This window comes from Drosophila eugracilis, unplaced genomic scaffold (genome assembly GCF_018153835.1).
Source record: "Drosophila eugracilis isolate 14026-0451.02 unplaced genomic scaffold, ASM1815383v1 contig_90, whole genome shotgun sequence".
NCBI classification, from domain to species: domain Eukaryota; kingdom Metazoa; phylum Arthropoda; class Insecta; order Diptera; family Drosophilidae; genus Drosophila; species Drosophila eugracilis.
Window position 1 is genome coordinate 9,393,426 of NW_024573812.1, and position 13,298 is coordinate 9,406,723.

General features: G+C 37.8%; 2 non-coding genes across 2 annotated transcripts; both read right to left on the reverse strand.

Annotated features, from left to right (window-relative positions):
• Nucleotides 1–1,317: 1,317 nt before the first annotated feature.
• On the reverse strand, nt 1,318–1,389 carry Trnag-ucc. The gene has a single exon. It is a non-coding gene; the product is annotated as a tRNA-Gly (tRNA).
• A 6,272-nt stretch (nt 1,390–7,661) lies between these two features.
• On the reverse strand, nt 7,662–7,733 carry Trnag-ucc. Its single transcript has one exon. It is a non-coding gene; the product is annotated as a tRNA-Gly (tRNA).
• Nucleotides 7,734–13,298: the final 5,565 nt, after the last annotated feature.

The window sequence follows — 13,298 nt, forward strand, 5'->3', positions numbered from 1 at the left end:
TATCGCATCCCTGACTTTGCAATTTATGGCCCGCAATTATCTGAAGTGTGTGTGCGGATCATTAGTATTCGATAAATTCAATATAGCCAACATTGCATTGATGCATTAATTGCGCGTAATCATCTTTCATATAAATAATCAAACAACAAAGGCCATGGAACGTAACTTCTACACAGAAAATAATTATTATTAAAATCTTAAAGATTTAGAAAGATTTAATATGAAGCCAAGCTTATGTATCACCCTAAAATCATTTTAAAAATATGTTCTTTCATTTATATCAACAAGGAAATTTCATATATGGAAAAAATCATTCTATATCTTCTTTTCTTCCACTGCAGAACTGTGTGTGTTCCAAGAAGGAAGCCAAAGTCAAAGTCAAGCGCCGGCGACGCCTTCGTTCATTTACATATTTCGTGTAATTATGCGGGGAAATTACAACGGGAGCGATGGGCCACCGACCATCATCGTCGAAATAATCATCATCGTCCTCACAATCCACAATCCGTCGCATAACTTCTTGTCATGGCCCTGAGACTTTGGCTGCCAGTCGGACGCAGACATTTGCCGTTAATTATGTTGACAGCATTGACAGCTGCGCTGGGGATCGCGATTGGGATAGAGAACGGGAATATACGAGTATACTATAAAGAGGGAGTGGCAGCGGAGGGACCACCAGCTATGTTTTGTCAATCGATAAACGTTTAATCGGCTTGAATTGATAATAGCCCAAAACTGCCCATTATGACAGCGCTGATGTCCCGTCTAATGGATAATTTGTGTTTCGGCCAACTTTTGATTTGGCCGCTCTATCACATTTCAAATGCAAAACGTCAAATCGCAGCGGAAATGAAGACCAAAAAGTTATGCTTCTTTGGCTCCCGATGATTTGAGCAATTTCCATAAATTTATTTGGGGAAATTATGAAAAAAGGCATGGGAGTGGAAAATGAATGGATTTAAAATTCTAAGTTCGTTAATTGGGTAAAACAAAAATTAGTAAATAAATTGACGTAATAATAGATAAAATAATACAAATTTGACTAAAATTTGTTAAATAATTAAATTGCTTAATATAAATGAAAAACCAAAGATGTGAAATTATAGAGCAAAAATTTTAAGCAAGACGTGCAAAACTTGGAAAAGCTTTGTTAAGACGTGCAAAACTTGGAAAAGCTTTGTTAACAGTCAAAGAAATCAAATAGAATAGTTTCCTCTATATAGTGTATGTACTATATTATAGATAGCTAGATATAGATATATTATAGATTACATAACTCAAAAACTTATTGCCTAATATTAAAAAAAAATTTACTTGTGCGTCGGCCGGGAATCGAACCCGGATCAACTGCTTGGAAGGCAACTATGCTGACCATTACACCACCGACGCCCCTTGAATGGAGTGAGAAAATAACCGAACTAAAACAAAGTGGGATAAGGTTCAAAAAGAGAAAGAGAGAACAAAAAATGCAGGAGAGAGAGAGATAGAGAAAATTATACTATCTGCAACCCAGCTTTACTGTAAGAATTCAACTCAAAATCTAAAAATAGAACACCTAATAAAAGACAATAATCTTGATTAGTAATCTAAACTTCGCCATAACAATAATATTTAATTAGTCTTTCGAATAGCAAGCTTGTATTTGCATTTAATCACCCCCCTTGCCATTCAATTTTATTATATTATAAATTGCAAAAATCTTAAAAATTTATGGGCTGCTGTAAGATAAATAAAATGATATTTATGATGATTGCTTATTTGCTTTGAGAGTAATTGGTTAAATTTGTTTGGCCAGCAACGGCTAGAGTGTGGAAACTGTGTGGAAACCTCTTCAACCTCCATGTAGGTGTTGCGTGTGTAGGTGTCAAAGGTCAATGGGTTTTCTGTACGACAGAGACAGCCGACCGACCGCCTGTGGACAAACTTGCTCAACGGCTCCAAATGCCAAACGAACAGGCGGAAAACCATGAGTTTTCTGTGCAAAAAAAAAATACTCCGCCTGCCAGACTTTGCTTTTGACAAACTTATTAAAAAAGTTTCTGCCAGTTGGCAAATATCATAATCATCTGCATTTCAGATAGTACGGAGCGTTATTCACCTCCCCGTTCAGCCGCCCACCCCTTTTCATGGCTCATCTTTTCCGCCATAATCAGCGAAGGCTGTGCTTGGCCTATGCCCTCTGACTTGAGCTCGTCATCGCCAGACATTTGGCTTGCAAAGTTTCCTACTAATGGTATACTTGATGCTCTTTCAAAGGGTTTTTGAGTTTTTCCTAGAAGAGTTTACTTATGAGTAATTACTTTCTTAATTAGTGGTTGCGTCTTTAAGAAATGACACTAAAAATATACTTATTAAGTTCTTACATTCAATATATTCAAATAAGATTAATTTAAAGTGTTTTCTTATGTTTTCTTAGTTCCTGTTTAGCTGACTTAAGATTGAAACAGATTCCGTTTGGTTATTAAGGTTTTTTTTATGTCAAGAAACAATACAAAACCAAACAATAATTTTTTTATTATTATCTATTTAATTATGTATATTTTTTAATTCCCACCTTGAAAGAGTATAGTAATTCCCCTTAAAATCCTTTCCACTCTCAATTAATTATCAAACAATGTGATGTGCCACTCCATGACTATGTGATTGAGATGATGGATATGTAAATAGTTTTATCAACTGTTTATGCCATTCATTTTATTAAACAAAGTTAAATAAAAAAGTGATGACAAAGTTGAGAACTAAAATTAAAATGCTCGTTTTTGTTATTGCAGGGCCAAATTAATATGTGCATAAAACTTCCACTGTTGCTGGCCTTAATAAACAATTTTAATTAAATATTTCCCAAAATATGTATTTATATTAATTTTACCCTCACACACAAATTTTGCTAGTTGAGATTCCAAACAATTTTTTTATAAATAAGCAAGGCGAAAGAATAATATATAAAAGCATGCAAATTTTTGCTTTGTAACTTCATAGTTACTGTGGTTAAAGTTAGTGAAAGGTATTTAGGTTGCAGGGTTACAAAACTGAAGTATTTAATTTATTACCTCGTATTTGTTTGATTAATATTTGTTGATAAGTTGGCATACTTTTAGGGGTCTGAAGTAAGGTTAAATATTTTTAAAAACTGTGCAAGTAATAGGTATTTTTCAGTTTACTCCTCCAAGCAAAGTTTATATTTATTTCCCATTTATTTATACGCGCATAAGCCAAAAGTTGCACTGGGAAATTTGTGGGAACCCATAGGGGACTTTCGGGTAGTAAATTACAAAAGCGGACAGTGGCTTGCCCCAGTGGCCACTAGCCAGTGTCCATGGGATCGTCCATATTCCTCGCCACCTCTAAAATTCATATATTTTTTTCAAGCTGTGCGTGCGGAAATTAAAGGCATCAGGCTATGAGCAACTTGCAACCGGGCAAGAACAACCACTTCTTGGACTTCATAATTGCCTTGCGGTGCTTTTGGCTAATAGAATTAGAATGTGTGCACCACATGGGCAATTTTCTGCAAATTTGTCGTTCGTTTCGCATAACATTTTGCAGCTGCTGAAGAGGATCGCCGCCTTGTTCCTCTAGCCAAGCTAATTAGTTGGCCAAGACGGCGGCAAGACGGCCAAATAAAAATAAGCGACAAGGAACTCAGCGCTATGTGGATACCATGTTCGGATCGGAGGAGTTGCAAGGAGGTTGCTGGTGTCACCAGAGGTTGATTGGGATCAAGGTGAGAACGAAGTTGTTGCCGCCGCCACGGAGCCATGAATTGTCCACTTTATGGGTGGGTGAACGTGGATGTGTGGAATTCAATGGGATGTTCTTGCCCCAATGGAGTCTCTTTTCTTTTCTTGTTTGTGTATAAGCCATTTGCAACAATGTCTTGGGCCTTGTTTTTCGGCATTGTTTGCTTTTTTGTCACCAAAGATATTCCAGCTAGACTTATTCTAGACTTTTAATTGGTTAAAGTAAGGGAAAATCTTAACATTTTTAGGTAAAATATTTTACAAAAACTATCCTAGAACTGAAAGCTATTGAGCTTCAGACAGGATTTCGTTTAAAATCTTTGACTGAAACCATACAACTTTTTCCTATTTAACCAGAACTAAATACCTTATCCCACTCGTCGCCATAACGGCTACATCGACTAACGGTTATACTATAGAATTAGATATTAACAACAGAATGCAATTAACTTGCACCATGACCAGCCGAAAAACTTGCAACAATTTAGCGACGCTGTGAATTTTCAGGCCTGAATAACGAAGAATTCTCCGTTCGCCGCATGACAACGGAAATTAAATTGCATGAAATTGGAAAATTATTACACGCAAGTAAAGAGAGAGAGAGAGAGCGAGAGAGAAAGGAAAATGCATTTGCATAGTGTTGAGGTAGCCATGCAATTTGGTCGGCCATTTAAGCCAAATTAAGGCCCCGTTGCAGGCCTATACTTGGCCTAAAACTCCGTCTCCGTGGACGTCTTTCGATGGGTGTACATATACGAGTCTGTTGTATGTGCGTGCGTGTTGCCGATGGTCACATGCAATCAAGGCTGCAATTTTCTTAACCAGTTTCCTTTAACCAGTTGACAATTCGTGTGCGTAACGCGGTCTAGACCCCGTCACTTGGGTTTTAGCCATTTTTCTATCGACGACACGAAGTGTAAGTTAGGAAGTGCACTGTGAAAAATATTTATAATATAAATAATAATATGTAATTAAATTAGTATATTAAATAGTCAAAAGGTCTAAAAATAAATGAAAATAAAATTTATAATATGGACTCAGTAACTCTTATGATTTTGTCTTGATTTTAGTGATGAAAGTTTCAGTTTTCTCCCAGTGTTCCCCGAAGAGTCTCATCTTGGTTGGCTCCTTTCAGGTCTTTGGTTTTGGCATTGGCATGCATCGCCAATCAGTTGGCAGTTTGTTTGGCTTAATCGCCTGCGTAATTGATATGCGCCTATGTATATGTACTCGTACATACGTGTGTGTCTGTCTATGGGAAGGCGGGAGCCTAGGCTCTTTTTTAATTAAACTCCACAGCTCGTTGGCTTTTAGCTGGCAATTTAACAGAGACATTAATGCGGAGAGTTCTGGCCGGCGATTGAGCGGCAGATTGAAGCAGATGCTAAATGGATGTGGAAATAGAATGAGATGACAGCGATTGATCTGGGGGAGTGAGTGTTCGAGCGTGTGTGTGGGGTCGGTCGGAGATTGGATCTGGTGATTGCTGGTTAGTGGAGAAGATAGTATCGAGAAGAAGTAACTTTAGACGAGGTGCTTTTGCTTTTCGATTTTCTATAATTAAGATTAGATAGAAAATGAGGTATACAAAGGTAATTTACTTTGGAAAAAATGCCTAATTTATTTAAGTTTATTTTACTTTAAAATAGTAAATAGCTTCCCTACAGCATTCAATGTATTATTTTTTTTGCAAACCCTTTTTTCCACGAACTCATTTAAGCGTATGTGGCATTACAATTACAATTTCAAATGTCCTATTTTTCCAGCCATTATTTGGCGGTGCCGCAGCACCTACCGCCTGACCCCGTTTAACCCTTAGTTGCCGGTGGCACAGCGGTGGACAAAAACAAATATTGGCCCGCAATCACTCGGCTGTGAAGATGCCGCAGAGCAAACACAAACAGAATACAGAGGCACATCGGGCACATCGGGCACAGTGGGCAACAAAAGCAAAACACCAACAGCTGACCGGTCATCATAATACAGAGAGGCAGACTGTAAATGCTATAAATATGCGAATGCCGAATAAACAAAAACGGGAACAAAGCGAGCTCAAAGGGGGCCAAATGAAAAGTGGGCGTGGCACTCATTGAAATGCCAAAAACGTAAAGCGCAGCTGAGGGAAAACCAAAACAAATATTGTCTTTAAGTGGGTAGGGAAAAGGGTTCATACTCCGCTGAATAAAAATATTATTTTATTTTTCGAACATTAAAAGTGCTTAAATAATAATTTAAGAAAGTTGAACAGTTATTAAATGAGGTTTAAGTTTTAATATGTTTTAAGTGACTTTTTGTTAGAGGAAGAAAGGATGTTCCTCAGATTTGCCTTTAAATTTATACTTTTAATTCCTTTTTAAGTAGAAATATATAAATTTACTTAACATAAGCTTGTAAAAAGTGCCTTAAAATCCTTAGTTGGTAATCCATGATACCATAATCCCCTATTTCGAGTTCTTCAGTTGACCTAACCCAAATCAAATTAAATAGTTTCGGCTTCGGTTAACCCAGATTTAGGATTGGAGGGTGTTGCAAGCTATTGCGGCAACTTGCTATTTACGTAATGATGCCTCAAGTGCTCACAAATGCACTGAGGCACGCTTTGCATATTCGTATGTTGCAAGAATGGCAGCAGCCACAACGACACAACGCAGCAGCAACATCTCTGGCAAACCAGCAACTTGAACAATATTTTGAGGGCTAACCGAGGGCAACTTGAAATTTCCGATTATGTGCGTGACTTTGACCCTTTCCCCTCCTCTAGCAGACCCATACATAAATCGAGCTGCAAATCAATTATGTTAGCCGTCTGCAAGTCCTTATCTGCCACACTACTCCGCATGGGGCTTGATTATAATCCAAGGTCAGTGCGTGTCCAGGGCAAAAGTTGGTTTGAATATTTCACGCACGTATTCAGCATTAATTGATATTTGCAGTAATACGCATAAGTCAAGAACAGGACAGCAGCGAAATGAATAGCAAATGAGTTGCCAAGGAAGAGGATAAAAAGGAGGCTTACGGCCAAGAAGAAATCTTAGTAGTCAAAAGGAAATATGTTTAAAAAAATATGTTTATATCTTAAAAAAGTTTCTCATTTCTTCTAATAAGACAAAAAGTATAAAAAGTTATTATGTTAACCCATTTTTAGTACTCCAAAATTAAGATTATGATATCTTTTATAAGTCATGAATATTCCATTACCATTTTAGGTATAGTAACAATGCAAAACAAAATAATTTTTACCCTAGAAAATATTAAGTTTCATATACGTTTTACACACCTAAAGAATCATTATTTTTCTCCTTGAGTGTCTTTTTATTTGGTACTCTGAAAATCTGTTATTGAGAATTTAGTGCAAACAAAACGCTTTGGCAAACGCAAACGGCATACTAATTACCGTAAGATGAAGTATTTTAATACCCCTGGCTCAGGCCAACACGTTCATTGACCTTGGACCTGGCCAAAAGATGTTCATCTTAAATGCGAACACCAAATTACAAGCTTAAATATTTACATGTTGAGGGCCAAGGCAATGTCAGCATAATTCAATTTCCAATGCAAATATTTGATTTCGGACAATTGAACGGTGGCTAAAGTTACTCAATGAATAAAGTTGTTTTAATTTCGAACAGGTGTTGAAGTTAATAGGACTTGCAAATCAATAAATTAGCTTTTAATGTTTTAATATATGAAATCGGGCGTGTTTATTAATTAGTTTCCGTAATTTAGTAGAACAAATATGGAGGTAAAGCTGAATACTAAAACCGGTTTATAAATTAAACTGATTTTTAGTAATTATTAGAAACAAATATGAAAGGCAAAATACTAGTTTCACTGAGCCAATGCTTTAAGAGGTCAAAAAAGTTGGTTTTTAAATAAAAAACTAAACTAAAAATTAAAGAAGGGGAAAAAAAAATTTACTTGTGCGTCGGCCGGGAATCGAACCCGGATCAACTGCTTGGAAGGCAACTATGCTGACCATTACACCACCGACGCCCCTTGAAAGTGGCTTGAATTTCAACCCCTTTCTCTCTACCCTTACTCTCTTCAGAGTCCGAAGAGAAACGGGCTCTAAAAATAGAACAATCGACGGCCACGCTCCATATGACAAAATTATGGAAATCATTGTTTTCTCGCTTATCAAATTAGGTCGCTTAGGCAACTATGAAAAAATTAAATAAGTTTTTCTTTTGTTTTTTCTACAATTAATTTGATTTGACATGGTAGAGATAGGAAATGTAGAAATGGCGTAGTTAATCACAAAGTTCTTTTATTGAAGGTTACAAAAAGTTTTAAAATGGTAATCTTTTTATTTAAGTTAATAAAACTAGAATCAATCTATGAAAACGTGAAAGAGATACTTACTCCAGGAAATTACGTTTTGTGATATTTATTTTAGTTTTGATAGCATGGTTTCTATACATTTGAATTGTAGCAGGCTGGTAGTATTAAGAGTTACCAGATGTAACGGGTGGGTAGTACCTATTAAGAGTTACCATATGATTATGATTGAATAAGTTATCGATAAGATACCATCCTTGATATACCAACTTTGGAGATGGACTAAGAAGAGAACGCATGTGAAAAAGCGAAAAAGCAAAGAATTAAAATAAAGAATACTACAAAATTATAATAAAGACTACTACAGAATCAACGATCAAGTTAAAGGTGAAAAAGGTTTCTCATTTTAATTTTAAGCTTAAGGCAGAATAGATTGTCTAATTCCTTGAGTCTTAAAAAAGTTAACATTAAGATCAAGAATTATTAGAGGTAACTGAATAGCCATCTAAAGAATTGCAACTTAAACTACATTGACAAATTAGTATTGCGCAACCTTCGATAAGTTTTCCAACGCATTAAGCTCTAAAGACAGTTACATTATTACTACCAAAGCTTTTATATGCAAATGCGGCGACCGGTGGGTCAAATAACTCAAAAAACACACCCACTCACAGAAATAAAACAGCTAACAAAAGGTTAAAGGCAAACCACATGCGGTCCACGGGCCAAACTATTTATTACACACCAACCTTAGCTCTTTTGTATTTACTTTCCGCCTGGCGAACCGTGTAAAATGAAAGACAAACAGCAGTTGGAGCCCAAATAACCGAATCGTGTTTGGTTGTGATCTTTGACATGGACTCCCTAAAGTTATTTTTTGTATTTTCTCTGTGTGTTTGAATCGATCTCTGCCGGTATTTAATTAATTTGTATGATCCGCTCACAGCGTGTTGGTAATTTCCCGTATCCGAGAGAGCATTTTGCCGGGCCTAACAAATTGCAGGCAATACATCAAAATCTATCAAATACGAGTGCTCATTTTATGCGGCTACCTTTTTCGACCAATTCTATGAGCCGCATAATTGATGGGACTCTGTTGGGGTTTTCTTCTTTAAAAGGGGGAAAAATGGAAAGGGGGAAAACAATGAAGTTGACACTGATGCCAAATGATGTCATTTGCTGGAGTTTGGGCAAACCTGTTGCTCTTCAAAAAGAGTTTCTTTCTTGTAATTTATTTATTTCGATATATCTTTTTCTGAACAATATGGTATGCCGGTTCCTATTGAGTTGTCTACTTTGGTTAATTGACTTCATTATTTCGGGTTAATCGCCTAACAAGGTTCCAGTTTTTTTCTTTTAAAAACCCTTTTTGTTTAGTCATGGTGGATTATTGAAGAAAGAGAATGGTCTGCAGATATTGTTAGATAATAAAGTTAATCTTTATTTATTCCAGACATATGTTGAATGGGTTTCGAATTGATTAAACTTGAATAGGCCTTTTAAGCTGTAGATTCCTTACACATTTAAAAACAACTTATATTTTTTTTACAGATTAACTCATTAGCTTTGCTTTAAGCTAATGTAGAACATGAAATGAAGTTGTTAGTTTTCGGATTAAGACCTAAGCCGCTTAAGCTTGTTGGTTTTATTTAGTAATTATATTTCAAAGGCCAATAAAGTTGGCTCTCGAGCAGTGCTTGACTGGTTTTTCGATTGCAATGAAATGGTTATGCCAACATTCCGACTTCTTTTACGAGTATGCGTATCGAACTAATTATGCACTGCAAAAATGCTGCATTTAACAGTCCTTGAAATGCGCTGACCACAAAATTACATATGCAAAATGGTTTAAGAAAAAAGAAAACTGAAGAACGAATGAATGGGTGAACGACGAAAAACCAGTAAAAACGAAACGGAAACTGCATAATCAAAAATCACAGCAAGCGGTAATCAACGGACCATATATTTCCAAGATGCCTTGCCTAACCCCCCTCGGCCGACAACCGCCTCCTTGAGGAGCCCACACACAGCAACTATGTAAGGCAGGCCAGCCACTCGGATGGGAATGGTCAAAACAAGTCCAGAGAGCAAAAGGATGCATACTCATGTATGCACTGGAAGAAATTTAAGAACAAATTGGTATAACATCCGAAATTACTAAGTTCTAAATTACTATATTTCGTGCTAGACAACTTTAAGCTAAGTTTACAATATTAAAAAGACTTTTTTAATTTTTGAATTACTTAATCTGTTTATTATTATCAATTATTAATCAAGTTTAAGAGTGTTACCCATTTCCCTTAGTGTATCCTGCTGAATGGGCAAAAATTTGTACCGTAACCCCTCTCCATCCCCGAACTCCTTGCCACCAACCCCGCCATTTGCTATCCTCGCCACATGCGGCGTTCTGTTGAAAGCAACTTAGAGAGCGGTTGTCTAAGTTTCCAGACATTGAACTTGAATATGAATTTTTAATTGCATGCGGCATGCGAAACTTGCTCAAGCCAATTAATTACGCATCGATTTGTGACTCGGCAGGTTTTCGCATATGGATGGCCCGAGCTCAGTCCTCAACCTCAATCCCGATCCAAAATCCGACCGCCTGATGGGGCAGTAACATTTGCATTTGACAGTGGGGCAACTTAATTGTTGCCTCTCTTTCTCTCTCCCTTCCCTCTCTACTACTCTGACTGACTTGGCAACTTTCGGAAATTGCTTAGTGGCAGGCTCAAGGGATGGGATATCGAAGTCATTAGTTTTGTTTTGGGGCATCATCATCATCATGATGAGTCCCAACCTACCAACCCAGTCAGTACTCAGCAAAAAGGCTCATTCATCAATAATTTCCTGGTAAATCACTGCAATCCTGCATTCTGAGTGATTGACATCTGTGCCTCCCGCACCTCTGACCTTATTTTGAGTTCCTCATGAGTCATGGACTCGAGTTAACCAAGTTAACCTGTTCCCATCTTCCATGGCCTGTGGCTTAAATTTACCTGGCTTTTGAATAATTTTCAATTAACTACACGTAAACGGGAAGGTACAGCAGGGAATGCAACGATGAATAATAATTTCATTTAAGTGTTCAGGTTCTATATATATAGCAGTATATATATATTGCCAGCTAATGCGACTGGCGACTGAGTTCCATTAAATCGGAGCAAAAAAAAAGGGAAATAAAGAGGAGCGCACACACTCCATAAAAGCAAAACTAATCATACAATAAATGAATCCTCATCAATTCATAGACAGCAGGAGCTCGACTGCGATGAGAGCATCCATCCTGGTTGTCCCGGTGAGTAAGCCACAGATAGTGGGTCCGAGTTCCCAGTTCCTCCTGAGGTCCTATGGACTTGCCCCCAAATGAGCAAACAGCAAGACCAATAAAATTTATGTTAAGTAGCGCGCCCATAAATAGCCAAAAGAGGGGATGGGTGAGTGGCTATCGGACAGCGTCGTCATCATCTTCTGGCCTTGACAATAGAAGGAAAAAATCAGGGAACACTGAAAGTAAAAGTTTTGGTTTTAAGAAATGAAAATAGTAAATTTCTGTACAAGAAAATGTAGATTATTTTGATTATTCAATTGGTGATCCGAGCTGAATTTGCCAGATTAAAGTTAGAAAAGTGCACGAAAATTAAAATATGACAAGATATAGGTATTATGAAGAGGACTAAATATTGTCTCATATTAGTTTCCTTTCTTAATTTATATTAAAATTTCCCTATGACCTGGGAATTAGTGTTTTGTTTTAAGTGTTTTTATAGACAGATAAGGAGTGGAGCAAAAAATCGTGAAATCGTGGAATGATAAATGTCAAAGCAAATGACATAAATAATCGAATCGAGCGCAAACTCAGTCAGCCATGAAAGCGATGCGTTCTGAGGAGTTTGGACCAGGAGATATGCCAGGAAATCGGGGACCAGGGGCGCATGCCTAGAGGGCAGCCTATCGACGACATTGGCTCCATAAAGAGAATAATCGGAGGTGGAGAAGGAGCGGAATCGGAATGGGAATCGGAATCCTTTAACGTCACCAAGTGTGGTCCAAGGGTTCCATTTGGGGATCCGATAGCACGAGCCGCTCCCCTTTTCAGCTGGCGATGATGCCCCAATGCCAATGCCAGGCAAAGAGGCATTCTCAATTATTGATAGATTATTTACTGTCAGTCAGTCACCGACTCAGTCAGCCAGTGAGTCGGGCAGTCATTCCGTCACTCCGTCACTCCGTCAGTCACTCAATGACATTGCCAATGGCTTTTGTACTTCGATTCCAGGAAAGAAAAGCTCCGTCACAGTGCCATCGTCGTCATCATCTCTCCGATTCTTGTACGCGACTTACATTAATCATTAAGTGAAGCACTATTTCCCTCTTTTTCTTCCAGCCTTTGTCGAAGCTGTCTGTGCGTGCAATTTGTAATTCTCTATAAACCATCTCCAGGCCGGGACTTCATATATCATAGATCCCAACTGGAATAACAAGAATTTGCTTTAACACATCAGCAAATGGTTGAGGGTGCGGTGATGGATTCCTGGGAAACGAGTTTTTTTTGGGGGAAGTGATTAGGAATTTCAAAAGAGATTTGTTTAATAATATGAAAATGGATTTTTCTTAGAACAAAACTAATGCTAAACTTCTTTTAAAATCAAATTATTTCTCAAAACGACTCACACCAATCATTGCCCTAACAATCGAAGTGAAATGTTTCTAGCTAGCTATCGCTGCCTCCCATCTATAAATCATTCCCGAATAGCCAGATCAAAATAAAGAGCTTTACCGATCATAAACCCCCAAGAGGAGGGAATCGAGAAACACTTTCAGAGCCCAATTTCCAATTCCCACCTCATCCAGCCGGTCGAAGAGTTACGTACCACCTCGCTTTTTCGATTTCAATACCTTGCGGTGGGCCTGCTGCACACCTTTATGGCTCATTAACGACATGTCGTGGCAACCACGATAACTTTTGCATCCCACAAGGCAGTCCGTTTGGGCATTGAAAACCCAGAGGAGCCAGTGGATCCACCTCCTCCGCCGCCTACTTCTCCTCCTTTGTGGCAACAAAACGAGCTCAATAAAAATAAAAACTGTCTGTCGACCGGGCTGGACGACAATAAAACAAAATGGCAATTTACGATTTTATTTACGAGCTGCCGCCAACAAGAAGAGACCATGGAGTGGGTTAACTTAAGCACCCAGGAAGGCTATATATATATATGTAGCTATACAGTGGAGATCCATCTGCAAAGGTGACTTGGTTTGAGTTTCGCGAAAGGGAACTTC